Here is a 14,145-nt window from a genome sequence, read left to right as displayed (position 1 = left end):
AGCTTCCCAAAGGCTGCAGCCATTGTACCAAACTGGATTAGATAGGGAAGAATTCCTGATCTCAATGTCATTTGACTGCGGTTGCTGCCTACAAGCTAATGCTATGTAGACAACACTCTGAAAATCCTACAGGTCCTCTGAGAACTTAGAGCTTCTCAAGGCAAAATTAATTAAGAAGTAATGAACTGAGCTTTTGATACCACAGTGGAAGTGTTGCTGCAGGCGCAAACACTAAGAGAAGGGTGCTTTCGACTGATTTTTAATTAGAATTTAATAGTGCCCTGAAGTTACATCTCTCATTATATATAAAAAAAAAGCTTACCTAGTTCTATGTGATGAACAACTCAAATTAGATTTTAACATATGCAAATAACTGGTCTGAGAGATCTGTGTGGGAGTAATAGAGATAGGACAGGTTAAATCCTTGACCCTTCACAGTTGATTTTTCTTTAACTGATTCATCAGCCAGTTCGTTTGCAATTAAACGTTAGAATTAATGGAGTTTAAAGGAAGGCCTGGAAAGCCATGTGAAACACAGGCACTGAGCGTTTTGGCTGAGGTAAATTAACACAGCCCATTGACTTTAACTGCATTAACTGTTAAGGGTGCAGAGCTTAACTGGATGCAATGCTCCCAAGTCATGGCCAGTGCTGAGCTCCCACTTACACAGAATAGCCTCTTGCTCTCCGAGATGTCCCATTAGGTAATCGCAGCTGAGCATGTATAAGCCTGAGAAAATCTGCCCATAAAGTCATCCAGATTGTTCAGAATAGTGTGTGTCAGGGTAGCTCCAAGGGTGGCTTAGCAAATGAAGTTTGTAGCCCCAAGGCATTTGCAGGTATGCTGCCTCTGATAGCATCAAGAAACCCTGCTGGGTCTGGCCTGGGAAGGGCTGCCAGGACAGGAGGCCGGCACGGTGCTCCAGCTCATCCTGAGCAACCAGGTCCTTCCTCTGCGGTGGAAAGAATAGGACATTTATTTATACCACGGAGATGGAAGTGACCCTCTCTCTGGTGCGCTGCACTTTTCTTACTGCACTTCTCTCAACAAATCTCCTCCCCAAGATGAGCTACATTATTCAATGCTAAATAGTAAGATTAAATAGTAAGTGTGATTCCCCTCGAATGATCCTGCCTAGTGGAGATAGCACTTTGCTGCTTTGCAAGTGCGCGTCGTTCAGAGGCACATTATAGCTGCTGTGCTATTTTAAAGTGAAGACAAAACTCCATCCTCATCTCACAGTGTCTGATGGTGATGGAGCTTTTGCTCAGCTAAGCAGGAGGGAGTAGAGCTAACATGACCCACAAAATCACACCTCCTGCTCAAAAATCAGGAGCATTTGGGTGCCTAATGTAAGTGCCACAGCTGTTTTTCTCCACTGATTCTATGAAAGCCTTGCAGTCACAAAGAATAAACGACCTGAATCGCTTACAGATCTCTTGCAGCCATATGCTTTGGTTGTCTTTGCTCAGTATCAGCAGTGGGCTGGATGCAGCCCATAAGCTCTGGTGTACCGTGCTCAGGAGTCTTGTCTCTACAGTTCCCTAGTCCTTAGGACTTCATTAAGCATGAAGGGAGCAATAAAAAGTGGTGCTTGTTGTGGTTTGGGGGTTTTTCCTTGCTTCTTTTTAATTAAATAAGAATTTAAAGGTAGTGTAGAAAGGCCATGCCAAGAAACTCTATCCTTCTTTACCAGTTCTGTGTTAGTTCAGCACTGATTCTGCAACTACTCAAGAGCAAGTTTGCATTTTCTCTTCAACGGGTCCGTGGTCTGTTGAGAAGGTTTCTCTTTACATTCAGGAGGAAACCCTGTTTCCACCCAAACCTATCCATGGGACATAGCATGCGGACACTTGTTAATGCAGCTTATATCTAGGCCGTAGCAAGGCTCACATCTGACCCATGCATTCCCAAAGACAGAGGCTATGGAGGGGTGAGGGGATGGGCAGGGTGAGGATTTCAGTTCCATGCAGGATGGGGATAGAGGCAGTATGTTTTCTAGGTTTGTCTGGATCCTGTGCGTTCAATCTGCTTCTGAAGCAGTATGGTGGTAGGGAATCATGCTGCATCTGGCCATGTAATTTGTGGAGTTTTTCCCTGCTTGGAATCCTGTTGCATTGGTATATATCACCATCTGTGATCTTCTATAAAATGATGCTGGTGTCAGGCAGGTCTCTTATGTGACATCCCGTGGAACTGAGTAGGGACAAAATAACCAAGCACATGTAGCAAATCTACTGCAAAGACCTCTGGTGAAATCTTGGCTTTGTGGGAGTCCGGGGAAAGGCTTTCCCATTTTTCTCAGGAGACAGGATGTTACTCATAAGTACTAGAAAGACTTTTAACTTTCCCTGGACTCCCCTACAAATACCTTTCTAGAGGCACATTTTGATTTTGCAGGCATGGGACTTTTCCACTCCGTGCTCCGACTTGGTGCAGGAAGCAAGGCACTGCCTTTCTCTCAGAGTCTCTTTGTCATTTCTAAATGAACACACACCAGCACCAGAATTGTTTGCTTGCCTGTTCATTTCAATCTCCAGGGTCCTGGATCACCCCTCTGGCACCTCACCCAGCAGCTCCTGCCTGTTTTGTACTTTACTCTTGCTAGGTCCCCACAGAAAAAAACTATTTCCAAGGAAATATGGGTCATCCTGGTAAGCAGCATTGGTAGCAACATCAGAATGGTCATCATGAGTCCCTTGGGTCTGGAGAAGGAGACAGGAATAAATTTAGGTTTGGGCCACTCTCGTATGGCAAGACCAGCTGGGAATGCTCTTGGATTAATCTTTCTCTTTCAGTGTTTATCAGAACCTCTTGTCACTGGTTTGTACTTTCTCCTTAGCTCAGACACGAGCCCAGGGAGAATGTATGGGTGCTTGACAGGTAGATAATGATAACAGCTCCTTTGTGATTACTCCGTGTCACCCCCAGCATGATGTGTTTAGAGAGTGTCTTGAGTGGGTGTTGTTTCAGATGAACAAAGCAGCTCCTCAAGCAGTTTTATGGCTTTGTAATTTATTTACCAAGGCAAGCTCAGGTCAGTCACACTATCTATTTCTTTTTTAATGAGGTGCTGTTTATTTTTCGCTCTCATTTTCTGGATGGATTGAGACACAAGGAGGTCAAATAACTTCTCCCTGAAGTCTCTACGGCTTCCAAAGCTAAGCCATTCTACCTTTTAATGTGTTAAGCACAGGGCTTGACTTGAAGTCAGGGGAACTGCAAACATGTCTAAAGGTCCTTAAAAATCTTCCTAATGAGGAGCCTCCATCAAAACTTTGGCATTCTCTCTATTACTGTTTTACCATCTGTGCAGCTCCACTCGCTTCAGTTGGGTCTCACTACAGCTGAGGTGATCTGAGGATACTTTTTGGGAAAGGTCTGCAGAGGAATACTTTTCAATAGCTCTGACATGGACAAATTCAGAGACTCCCACTATTTTTTGAGTCTGAAATAGCAGCTCCTAAGCTTAGCCTTTCGATTTCTATTTCAGACCAGCCATGGTCTGGATGCTTTCCTTTCTGTCCAAGTATACCAGAGGCACTAATAAAAGGTGCTGGCTCTCTTTCTACCCCTCGCCTCCATTTTAAAATTGGTGCAACACAGTGAGGAATTAAGAGGTTCTTTGACAGAGCATGGAAGTTAACTATTCAGAGGCTTTTTCTTTTCCCCTGTCCTTTTGCAAAATAGGTCAAACCCAATCTAAGACTACAAAAAAGTCATCCCAGAGGCCAAGGCTGGAGACAGATGTGGGGCTGGATGGACCCTTCTGACCCAGCTCCTTGTGTTTCTGGCTTCATGTGAGGTAGTTCCAGTTCTCTCCCCACAGACATCTCAGCTCTTCTATCAGCAGATAAGATGCTTGCAGACTTTGCAGGTGGCTCCCGGTGTCCTTTCTCCCCTGTTTCAGGGACATGCCCAAACAAGCAAGCTCTGCTTGGAGCTGAGAAGGGGGCTCTCAACTTCTCCTGTTGGAGCAGGTCCACTTTGTGCTGCTAGTTAGCTGTTCACTGGAGCAGAAACCTATAACCAGGCTTTCCCACATCACACACGGGTGTCCTGGCTGTGGGGCTGGAGAGTCCATCTTCCACTTTTTCTCTCTGGTCCAGTGAATGTTTAACTATTTATACAACATGGTACAGCTTCTGCAGGAGACTTTGAGACCAAACTCCAGACAATCTATCAGTTGGATGCACACTCATTTTTCCAGGACATGAGAACCATAGAAACCATAGAATCATTAAGGTTGGAAAAGCCTACTGAGATAATCTAATCCAACTGTCAAATGAAGGTTCAGTCTAGTTTTCCAAGCTGGGAGAAGGCAGAAATGAGTGTCATCTGTATTTGGTGTAAATTACTGATGAGTTTGAATATGCTTATGGGACACAGCTATCTTCATGGGCCCTATAAATTTGGATGATGAAATCTTAGGCAAATCAAAGATATGCCAGACTTCCCATTTGTTTACATGGGCCAGGAAGTCATCAAGCAGATTTAGGCAAGATCAACCCATCCAAGCCAAGATTTGGGCTGCTTTGCCTATAGGAGCATGTCAGAAATGCAAACACTTCAGCCAGGTGGGGCAGGTGCTCCTGTGTAGAGTTAGTCTCAAAGCAGCAGTTAGATACCTACCTGCATTTGTGGAGTTATTCTGCAATAAGACCACACCTCTAAGCTGCAGAAATGCTATCCAAGTGATTGGAAATATATAGTTAACACGAAGATGTAAACGTATACCCATGCTACCAGGAGTACAGCTTTCCTACAGCACAGCCTTTGCTTAGATTGCACATTGCAGGAAGAGATTTTATAAGAGCTCATTAAACTTTAAAGCCTTAATGGTATCTTCTGTATTGCCTGATTGGTATAAAAAGGAGATCCTGTCAAACCAAAAGGCAGCCTGTGCTGTGGTGCTTGCGGATTGGGCTGTAGGGCATCTGCAGGCTTAGCATGACATCGTCTGGCGAGAGGTGGAATGGGGCCTCCAGTGGAAGGCTGAGCATCCCCAGGCTGGCAGCAACTGAGCAGAGAAGTAGAAATGATCATACAGCTGTGGGACAGGGCTGCTGGCTGGGAAACAGCAGCAAGTCACTGCCAGAGCAAAACAGTGACTCCTGAATGGATGTTTTGTGCCTGCCTTGAACCTTTGCATTTGGAAGCCAAGAAGTCAGCTGTAAAAGCAGTATAAATATACTAAAATTAGGGGCATCAGGGATGGAATTATCAAAAGTCCTTAAGGGTGCATTTTCACATCTCAAACTCATTCTCCTCAGATGCTGAAGGTCTAAAAGCACTTCGTTCTCTCTCTCTCTCTCTCTCTGAGCTGAACACCCACAACAGTAATCTGAAGCCCTGCATGCTGGTATCCAGGTCAGGGAGACAGCACAAGAGCTCATTCGCCTGACTCACCAACTTCCTTGCCAAGCAAGCATGAAATTTTCATGACACTGCAAAGTAGCTGAGCCATGGTCTCTTAAATGTCACTGCTCAGAGATTTTTTACTCAGGAAGCACACTAAAAAGCTGGTTTGCTTTTAGGATGCAGGATTATTTATCTGTTAATTTCATGTTGGCAGTGCTGCTGGTTTGGGGAAAATACACTAGCTGAGTAGGGAAAAACAAAGTCTCTATAAAATCTTAAGTGGGATGACAGCACCTACCAGCTCTGTATTGAAATTCCTAGGACAAATCATAGGAAGATTATGCATTATTGTGATGTTAAGCTTGTCTGTGGGACAAGCAGTTTTCCTGTCTTTGGGATGCAGTCCCTACCACTCCACACTAGTACAGCCAGCTCAGATGGAGCCACTGTTCTCCAGGGAACGCTGAACATCTGTCCAAAAGCTTTTTAATAGCAGCTTAAAGTGGCCTCCTACAATCATTCACAATTTTGCTGTCTTTTTTTCTTTTTCCATTGCGTTTGTGTCCATTATGTCTCCAAAACGCTAATGAAAGGTATGAATGGTCCAAGCAGTGAGCGTGAGCCATCATCTTCAGTGCACCAGAGGAGAGCATCAAATGGCTTCAAAGTCTAAATGCTGGCATTGCTTGTCCCAACTTTTTCTTCTCATTAGCTTAGATGATAACCACAGAGATACGTGAAACCTTTCTCTGTATCATACATTTCATGGTCTTATACTCACAAGTAACCCCTGTCTTAGGCATTTTCCCTGCCAGAATTGGGCAGTTTCCAAGACTGCAAATCCAAGGGGAGCTACAACTCTGCAGAGTGGAGCAGGGGCAAAGACTGAAGCCTCATGCCTGTGTTGTTTCAACTGGCAGGACAGGTTAGACACTGAAAACATATGGTGCTATGCCTTTCATAGCCCATTTCACAGAGGAATTCCTTGTTATTCCTGTTATAGCAATAGCACTCAAATCATGCTATGAAATGTCCTCAGTGCCTAACAGGGACTGTGTGCTCTGCAGATCCTGAAGCATCATCTCCTGTGAGTTCTCATTTCCCTGCTCCCTTGGCCAGTGGCAAATGGGACAGTTTTCTTCCTGTCCTACAGAGATGGTTTCTTCTGGACATGGCATAGCAGGAGGTTTGTCCAGTGTCCACATCAAAGGACATATCCTCAGGATGACATTCCATCTGTAGAACCATTATGTACGGTCAGCCTGGGACACTCCTAAATTCCTCTGGTTTGAGAGATTCATAGTAAAAATCATTTATCAGCTAGATGATAAGTGATCTAACTGATCTTCCAAGTACAAGAAACTTCGAAGCCACTTATTGTGAGCTGAGTCTTGCTTTTAACATTCAGTGGGGTGCAAACTGGGTCTCTTTATTGTTCAGATGCACTACATCTTAGTCACATTGTTTTTGTTTCCAACATGGAAGCAGCTAAATTCCTTCTACGCGAATAGAGGTTCAAGGAACAGCCTGCAAAGCCCAGGCACGTCTGAATTTGCCTCTTTCAAACTCTTAGATAATTTTCTCTACTCTTGGGTAACTCAGATAGTTTTACAAATAGTGACCTAAAAATAAAAATAATAAATAGTAAAAGAAAAATAAGCAGCAGCAGCTCTCCCTGAGTGCGTGTGCTTTGAAAGGTTCCCATCAGATCAGTAGGCTGTGACGGCCTTCCTGTGCCACCTCTGAGTCCTCTGCATGAGGAGGCACAAGCTCCCTTCAGCCATGCGGGAACAGGAATAGCTCTGCACGAGTAACAAGCATTTGGAGATGTTTATCGTGTACAGCGTGGGCGAAATGTAAATGAGCACTGCCTTGGTGCTCGCACACAGAGCACGTACAGGCTCCTCACCACAGCTCCAGGGTTTCTTTATTAAACCATCAAGTAGAAAATTAAAAGCAGCTTGGTATCAGCAGCAGGGAGCTCTGTTGAGCTGCTTCTGGCCCAGTGTGAGACCTCCTTCACTATGGCCTCCTGGGCTCGGCTGTGCCCCTCGGACACGGAAACCAAGGGGAGCACAGGCGACTGCACTTGAGAAGGGCTGCCGTGGTTATCCACCAGTCCCAGGTTAAGAAGTAAAAATTGTCTTTTCTGTCACAAACAGGGCTGTGTGCTCTTTTTGTACCCGGTGGCCTGGTGACCCTGGCAGGCCTGACTGGTGCAGGCTCTCCAACAAGTCAGGAGGTCCTGCCTGGGGACAGAGGGGCAGAGACAGACAGGCGACAGGTTCCCCCCTGACACGTGCTTTCCCGGTGACTTACTCTATTTCCCAGTCAGACAGAGAGAAGCTAGAAAGCTTCATTTTCAGTTTGAAACCCTCTCTGTGTGATTCAAATTTTTTGAAAGAGCGATTTTGAGCTCTGCAAAGACAGGACTTTCAGCACAGGAAATTTTCTGAGTCATTGGGAAGGCCACAGGGTGCCACCAAACCAAGTGGCAGAGGGAAAGCCCCTGCAGCACTCTTGGCCATCTCTAATGCTCTTCTTCCTCACTTCAGGCCGTGGAGGATTCAAGGGAGAGTGGGTACAAAGAGTTTTGTATTTCCTATGGGAGGCATCTACACAATGTGCCTCACTGTTGAGAAAAGTAGGTAGACTTTGTCTTATAGGATTATATAATCACGGAATTGTTTGAGTTAGAAGGAACTTTTAAAGGCCATCTGGTCCAACCCCCTGCAATGAGCAGGGACACCTACAGCTCCATCAGGTGCTCAGAGCCCTGTCTAGGCTGACCTTGAGTGTCTCCAAGGATGGGGCATCCACCACCTCTCTGGGCAACCTGTTCCAAACTTTTGTTTTGAAAAGGTCCTGTTTAGTACTAAATCCAGGCTCCTGCTCAGCCCCAAAGTGTGAGATCCCTGGATTGAATAGCAATTCCTCTGCCCTTCCCACTGAGAGAAGTGGCACACATGGGCAGCAGAGTTTGTGTGAAGGGTTTTGTCTAGGAACATGCAACTCTATGTTGCTGAACTCCCCAGGTTATGGCGTTTTCATATCCATAAACTTATTCTCCAGACTTCTGCCAGACTTCTTGCCAGACTCTGGAACTCTTCTCATTATTCTCACAGTAAAATCTCCTGCCTGCACCTTCTTTATCTCCACCAGTCTCCAGTGACATATTCTTCTCCTCCTTTTGGACTGCCTGCCCAAAATACCAGCACTAAAGAAGCCCCCTTGTTCTCCCTGCTGCAGACCACTCTTCCTGTCTTGTCTTTTTGCGGCTTGTCTGATTGTAATACCTTCAAGTCTTATCCTGACTTCCTAGAAGAGATGCAGCAATGACTTTTCTGTCTTTAAGTTCCCACTGTTCTCAGGTGGCTCCATCCAACTCTCGTCATACTACCCAACGCAGTGTCCATGCTGTGAGTTATGGGATTGCAGCAGCCACCTGCCTGGGTAGCCCTTTGCCTCCATGCAGAAGATGCCTGTATCTGGTTCATGATTTTTATGTTCTTCCATCCTGTACTATCCTCTGCAACCAACAGAAAAGCCAGTCTCTCAATCTGGTCAAGCCCTGAGTGCTCTTGACCATCCTGTTACAAAATGGGAGCCAGGACTTGGCAGCTGGGACCATGCTGGTGGCCACCACACCACCCACAGCTGGGAGGCTTGCTGGCTTTCTCCCTTTCTCAGTTCCGTGTTCAATCACTGTTACTGTCGTGCCCTCTCTTTCTGCTCACCTTCTCGAAAAACAATCTCAAAACCACAGCTTGTCTCACAAGCACCTTCCCTTGACCCAGATATTTTAGCTGACATTTAATTTTTTATTACTGTAACACTGATGTGACTCACGAGTTTAGAGTCAGTCTCACTTGTAGAAATTCATGTGAATGCCTAAAGATCGGCAAAATTGATCCTGAAAATTGCTAAAACTAGCTATTTTCTCCTGAGCCTTCAGGTATTTCTTGTTCTCATCCACCTGGAACTGATAGGAAATAATAGCGTGAACACAGAAAAGAAATTGTGATTTTGAGTGCTAGTTTGATACATGAAGGCAAAGCAGAATGACTTAGGAATAAGCAGTAGGTAGCCAGCACATCAGGTATGAAGCAATCCGCTTTTGTTTTGTTGATGAGTTACATCAGGAAAAGAAAAACAAATGGCTGTCACATAGGTCCTACCTGTTTTCAGCGGAGAAAATACAGAGCTGCACTAGAGACAGTGTCTGAGAAATTGGCTGTCACATAACTGCAGACAGCAACTCAACAGGACTGAGTGAGGGCAAAAATGAGAACTTTTAGTCATTTATATCAATGCTAGAAAGCTGATTTAATGAGACAAACAGGAAGTTCTATTACTTGTGAAAGCATTTGATGTAATCAATGCCTCTGAGAGCTGGTGAAGTGACTTTCCCTATTTTAGTAATAAAATTATTGGTAAGGAAGGGCAGAGTGGGTGGTGGTTTTCTACATTATCACTATCAGCTTGTGAGTTGCTGCTAAGTCAGGTTTATAAGAAGTTGAGTAGAAGAGGAAGAACATCTAGAGAACAATCTGCTACAGACATCATACAAGGGGAGAAGGTCAAAAAGAGTTATTCCTTAAACCGATTATTCATTTAATTCTTGTCCAATTTGTGGAAATAAAAGTTCTGTATGCACAGAGGGCTTCAGAGTGGGAGGTATACCAAAGATGCATGCAGTCAATAGAAAAACAGCATTTAGGTGATCCAGGTGAAATTTCTAACACAGCAGGTACTAAGTCCCAGGTGAGATCATTCATTATCATGGCCTTAATTGCTGGATGGAAAGTCTGATGCCTTTCAAATATCAGCCATCATCACTGTGACCTGACTGTTTGCAGCACTGGGTGCTCTAATCCTTCGATGTTAAGAAGTTAAGTTCTCCAACTCAAGGGAAGTTATTATCCAGATTCAGTAATAGAAAAAAATGTGAGTAAAAAAATCTGAATGCAAGTTGAATCCTTTGATGAAGAGTTTATCAGATGGTCAAAAAGTCAGGATTTCCAAGTCAACAGTGCATATAGACCATGCTAAAAATCTCATCCTGGTTCAGCAACAAAGTGAGGGAATCATTATGAAATAGAAAATGAATCTTTCACATGTGAAAGGGAGAAATGGGCTAATCAATATAAAATAGACGTAACTAAATGTAAGAAATGAGTCAGTGAAATTAAAACTATCTGGAAACAGAATAGAGCAAAGAAAGATTATGTTTTAATGCCTATTAAGAACAAAAGAAAGATTTTGCAGGGACATCATTAGGAAGATGTACTAAAATTAAAAGTAACATAAAAAAAGAAGAAGAGGAAGAAATGTCCTTAATAAACAGTTGCTGTTTGTATTCAGAAAGAAACCAGTTCGTGTACGTGTTTAGCATGGGCCTGATGATGGACTTTTCTGCTTGGCAGAATCTCAAGAGGATGCTAAACAAGGTATTAGGAAAAAATATTGTTAATGAGCAGTCATACTGATTAGCATTCCTAAAAGAGGTGATGTAATATCTTACCTCATTCAGACTGAGGAAATGCTCATAATGTATCAATACTCCTAAAGCGTGAAGAGAATGAATTGTGCAAGTACAGGCAAACAGAAGTGACAGATGAACATACCTGTGAGCTAAGGATGGGAATGCAGCAAATGGTCATAACCATCTTTTGAGGAACCGAAAGATTTATTTACCAAACTGATTCCAACCTTTATGATTCTGGACTAGAAGTGGTGTAATCTGTTTTCAAAGGCATTGGGTGCTATTCCATGAAACAGCCCAGTATTGTGTAAAGGTTATCGCATAAGAGCTGTGAGGGCTTAAGAAGTGAGAAATTTCATAGAATCATTAAGGTTGGAAAAGATGTCCAACACTATCTACTCCAACCCCAACCCACCCCCACCTGCCCACTGACCATGTCCCCCAGTTCCACATCTCCACAGTTCTTGAACACCTCCAGGAACAGTGACCCCACCACTCCCTGGTCAGCCTTTGCCAATGCATCACCACTATTTCTGAGAAGAAATTTTTCCTAATATCCAGCCTGAAATTGAATGGCCACAGCTTGATGTGCCAGAGTAGCACTATAACACGAGAAACTGCACCTGTGAGAGTGTGTACAGTGTCACACATAGGTGGAGGTTTGGGGAAATTATTTTATCTTTGCACATTCATGCACAACATTAAGAAGATCACTGCTGCCATATACCCTGACCTGCAGACTTGTGCAGAGGCTTTGGGGAGAGGAGGATGCCTCCATGATACTGCTTTACCTCCAGGAGTGCCTTTAGCTGATGCAGGATACTGGATCTTGAACTAGACAGACCACTGGTCTCCCCAGTAAAGCCACTCTTTCTTTCTTACATTCCCAGCACAATTTCCATGTGTGCATTCTTCAGAACAATCTGACAAAGGGAATCCGTGAGCTACCTGCAGCTCAGAGGCCAGAGCAAACAGCTGCCCATGCAAGGCTCAGGGCTCGCTCCGCTCTTCAGCCTTTTATTTGCTTTAGTCCATGTTCATCACTACTAAATCACTGCTCAGACTTCTGTGACCATGTGCAGGCTGGCTGCGCAAATATTTGCACAAAAAAAGACTTGTTTCTCGCATCCCTAGCTATCAGCCCAGCCTGGCCTTCAGCGTGACCTTTGATGGGTGCACAGGCAGCAGCTGTGCCTTGTGCCCCATTGTTAGGACTGGTTCTCTGTTAGATCTTGCACAGCCAGGGGACAAAATTAGCCCCAGCACCAGGGTCTGGGACTTCCTGCTGAGCGCCAAGTTCCCCACTTGCCAGGTCAGTTCCCCAACCGCTTTCATTCTGAACCATAAATGCATTTTCCATACACTTGGCCCCGCTTTTGATGGGAGACACACAAACCTGACCTTACATCCCCCCACCCCTTCACCACACCTTTTCCAGAACAACCCTATTTATAGGAGTTATACCTTGAATTCACTTGTGAAGAAAATACCAGGAACTAAAAGCTGCTTTACTTTAGGTGAGAAGGCTGATATAAGTGTGTTCCTTTGATATGAAACAGGTGTACTCCTTACATATAAATGATGTGCTTCTGTGGAGTCCAGACACACTGACGCTGGAATAAAGGAGGCACTTCTCAGGGATGCTCTTTGATAACTGGGACAAAACACCACAGGAAGTAGCCAAACACCATGGACTGGTGGTCTCCATTCTTTGTGCCTCCAGAGTGATGCCATGCAGCTCTCTGCAAGAGATGCTTCAACCCAGCAGGATGTCTTTGAACTAAACAAAGAGCAACAGGGCGAAGCAAGCAGCTTGTGAGGCCCAGAGACCACACTTCAAAGCCAGCATCAACATCCCCAGTCAAGGACCTGACCCAGTTTTATGCCTGCTGGAGTTCTAGGGAAGGTCTGGGGAGATGGAGGTTGTTTGGGCTGGCTTTTCTTTTGAACCCTGTAATGATGCCACTCAAGTCTAGTTGCACACGCTCTTTAAGGAGCTGGGATTCCCCCTGCTGATAAAAGATACGTAGCACTCTCACTTCGTTTAATCTCCATCAGACTATTACTTGAACACACCACCTACACAGCCAGATGAAAAGCACCAGTAGAAGGGAACAGTTGTTTTGCTTTTTTTTTCTTCTCAGAAAAAAACAAGGCTAAGCAGAAAAGTCCAGCTTTGTAAGTACCGACTCCTCCTTTCCAACTGGAAATTCCCTGCAGTTTTACAGTAAACAAACTCTTCTCAGATATGCCAAAATAAAGTGAACTGAAATTCAGCACTAGACACGGAATAGTCTTTTAGAAGTAGGGACTGTTTGTAAACTGGTGGTTATCAAAAAAAGGCCAATAGCAGATCGAATCTGATTTTTCATTTTAGACTATTTTAAATGACTTATTGGATTAAGTAGTAATTCACCTTATAATGTATGCTGCCTTTCAAGTGATTTTGTGATTGAGCTTGATAAGGTTCTTAGTTACAATAGGTTGCTTCACTTCACTCTGAAATAATGGATTATACTTGAAGAGTAAATACCACCACGCTGCTAGTATTTTTCAAAAGGATTTTGGTGTCATTTGATGATTATTTAATGTTTTGTTGTCCACTGATGCTTCCATTAAGGCCTCCCTCTAACAGGGACGTAAAAGACAGTTTCATGAGAGAAAGCATTTTTGGTAGGAGTGGGTGTAAAACTTTTCAATCACCGTGACACACTCATAGTGTGTGTGGATGTGGATGCCCCCTCCCTGGAGGCATTCAAGGCCAGGCTGGATGGGGCTGTGAGCAACCTGGTCTAGAGGGAGGTGTCTCTGCCTATAGCAGGGGGTTGGAACTAGATGATCTTAAAGGTCCCTTCCAACCCAAACCATTCAATGTTTCTATAATTTGTTACAACTCACCAGCATAAGGGGTCCACATAACAATCAAAGACAACACCAGAAGATGTCCTCCATAATAAATAATATGCAAGCTTTTATTATTTTCTTCTGCTTTTATGTCTTTGAATTGCTAGGAAGAACTCTAGGTCAAATATCCACTATACAATAAGGGTGGTGAGACACTGGCACAGGTTGCCCAGAGTGGTGGTGGTGCCCCGTCCCTGGAGACACCCAAGGTCAGGCTGGAGGGGACTCTGAGCACCTGGTGGAGCTGTGGGTGTCCCTGTTCATTGCAGGGGGTTGGACCAGATGGCCTTTAAGGGTTCCTTCCAACTCAAACAATTCTATCATTCTATGCATTAAAATTTCAGTGCAACAAAATTCGCAGAAGCATCCCAGGCTGCCATTCTATCAAGTAGCAG

The sequence above is a fragment of the Numida meleagris genome, chromosome 6, assembly GCF_002078875.1.
Source record: "Numida meleagris isolate 19003 breed g44 Domestic line chromosome 6, NumMel1.0, whole genome shotgun sequence".
Classification (NCBI taxonomy): Eukaryota; Metazoa; Chordata; class Aves; order Galliformes; family Numididae; genus Numida; species Numida meleagris.
This window is presented reverse-complemented; position numbering follows the sequence as displayed.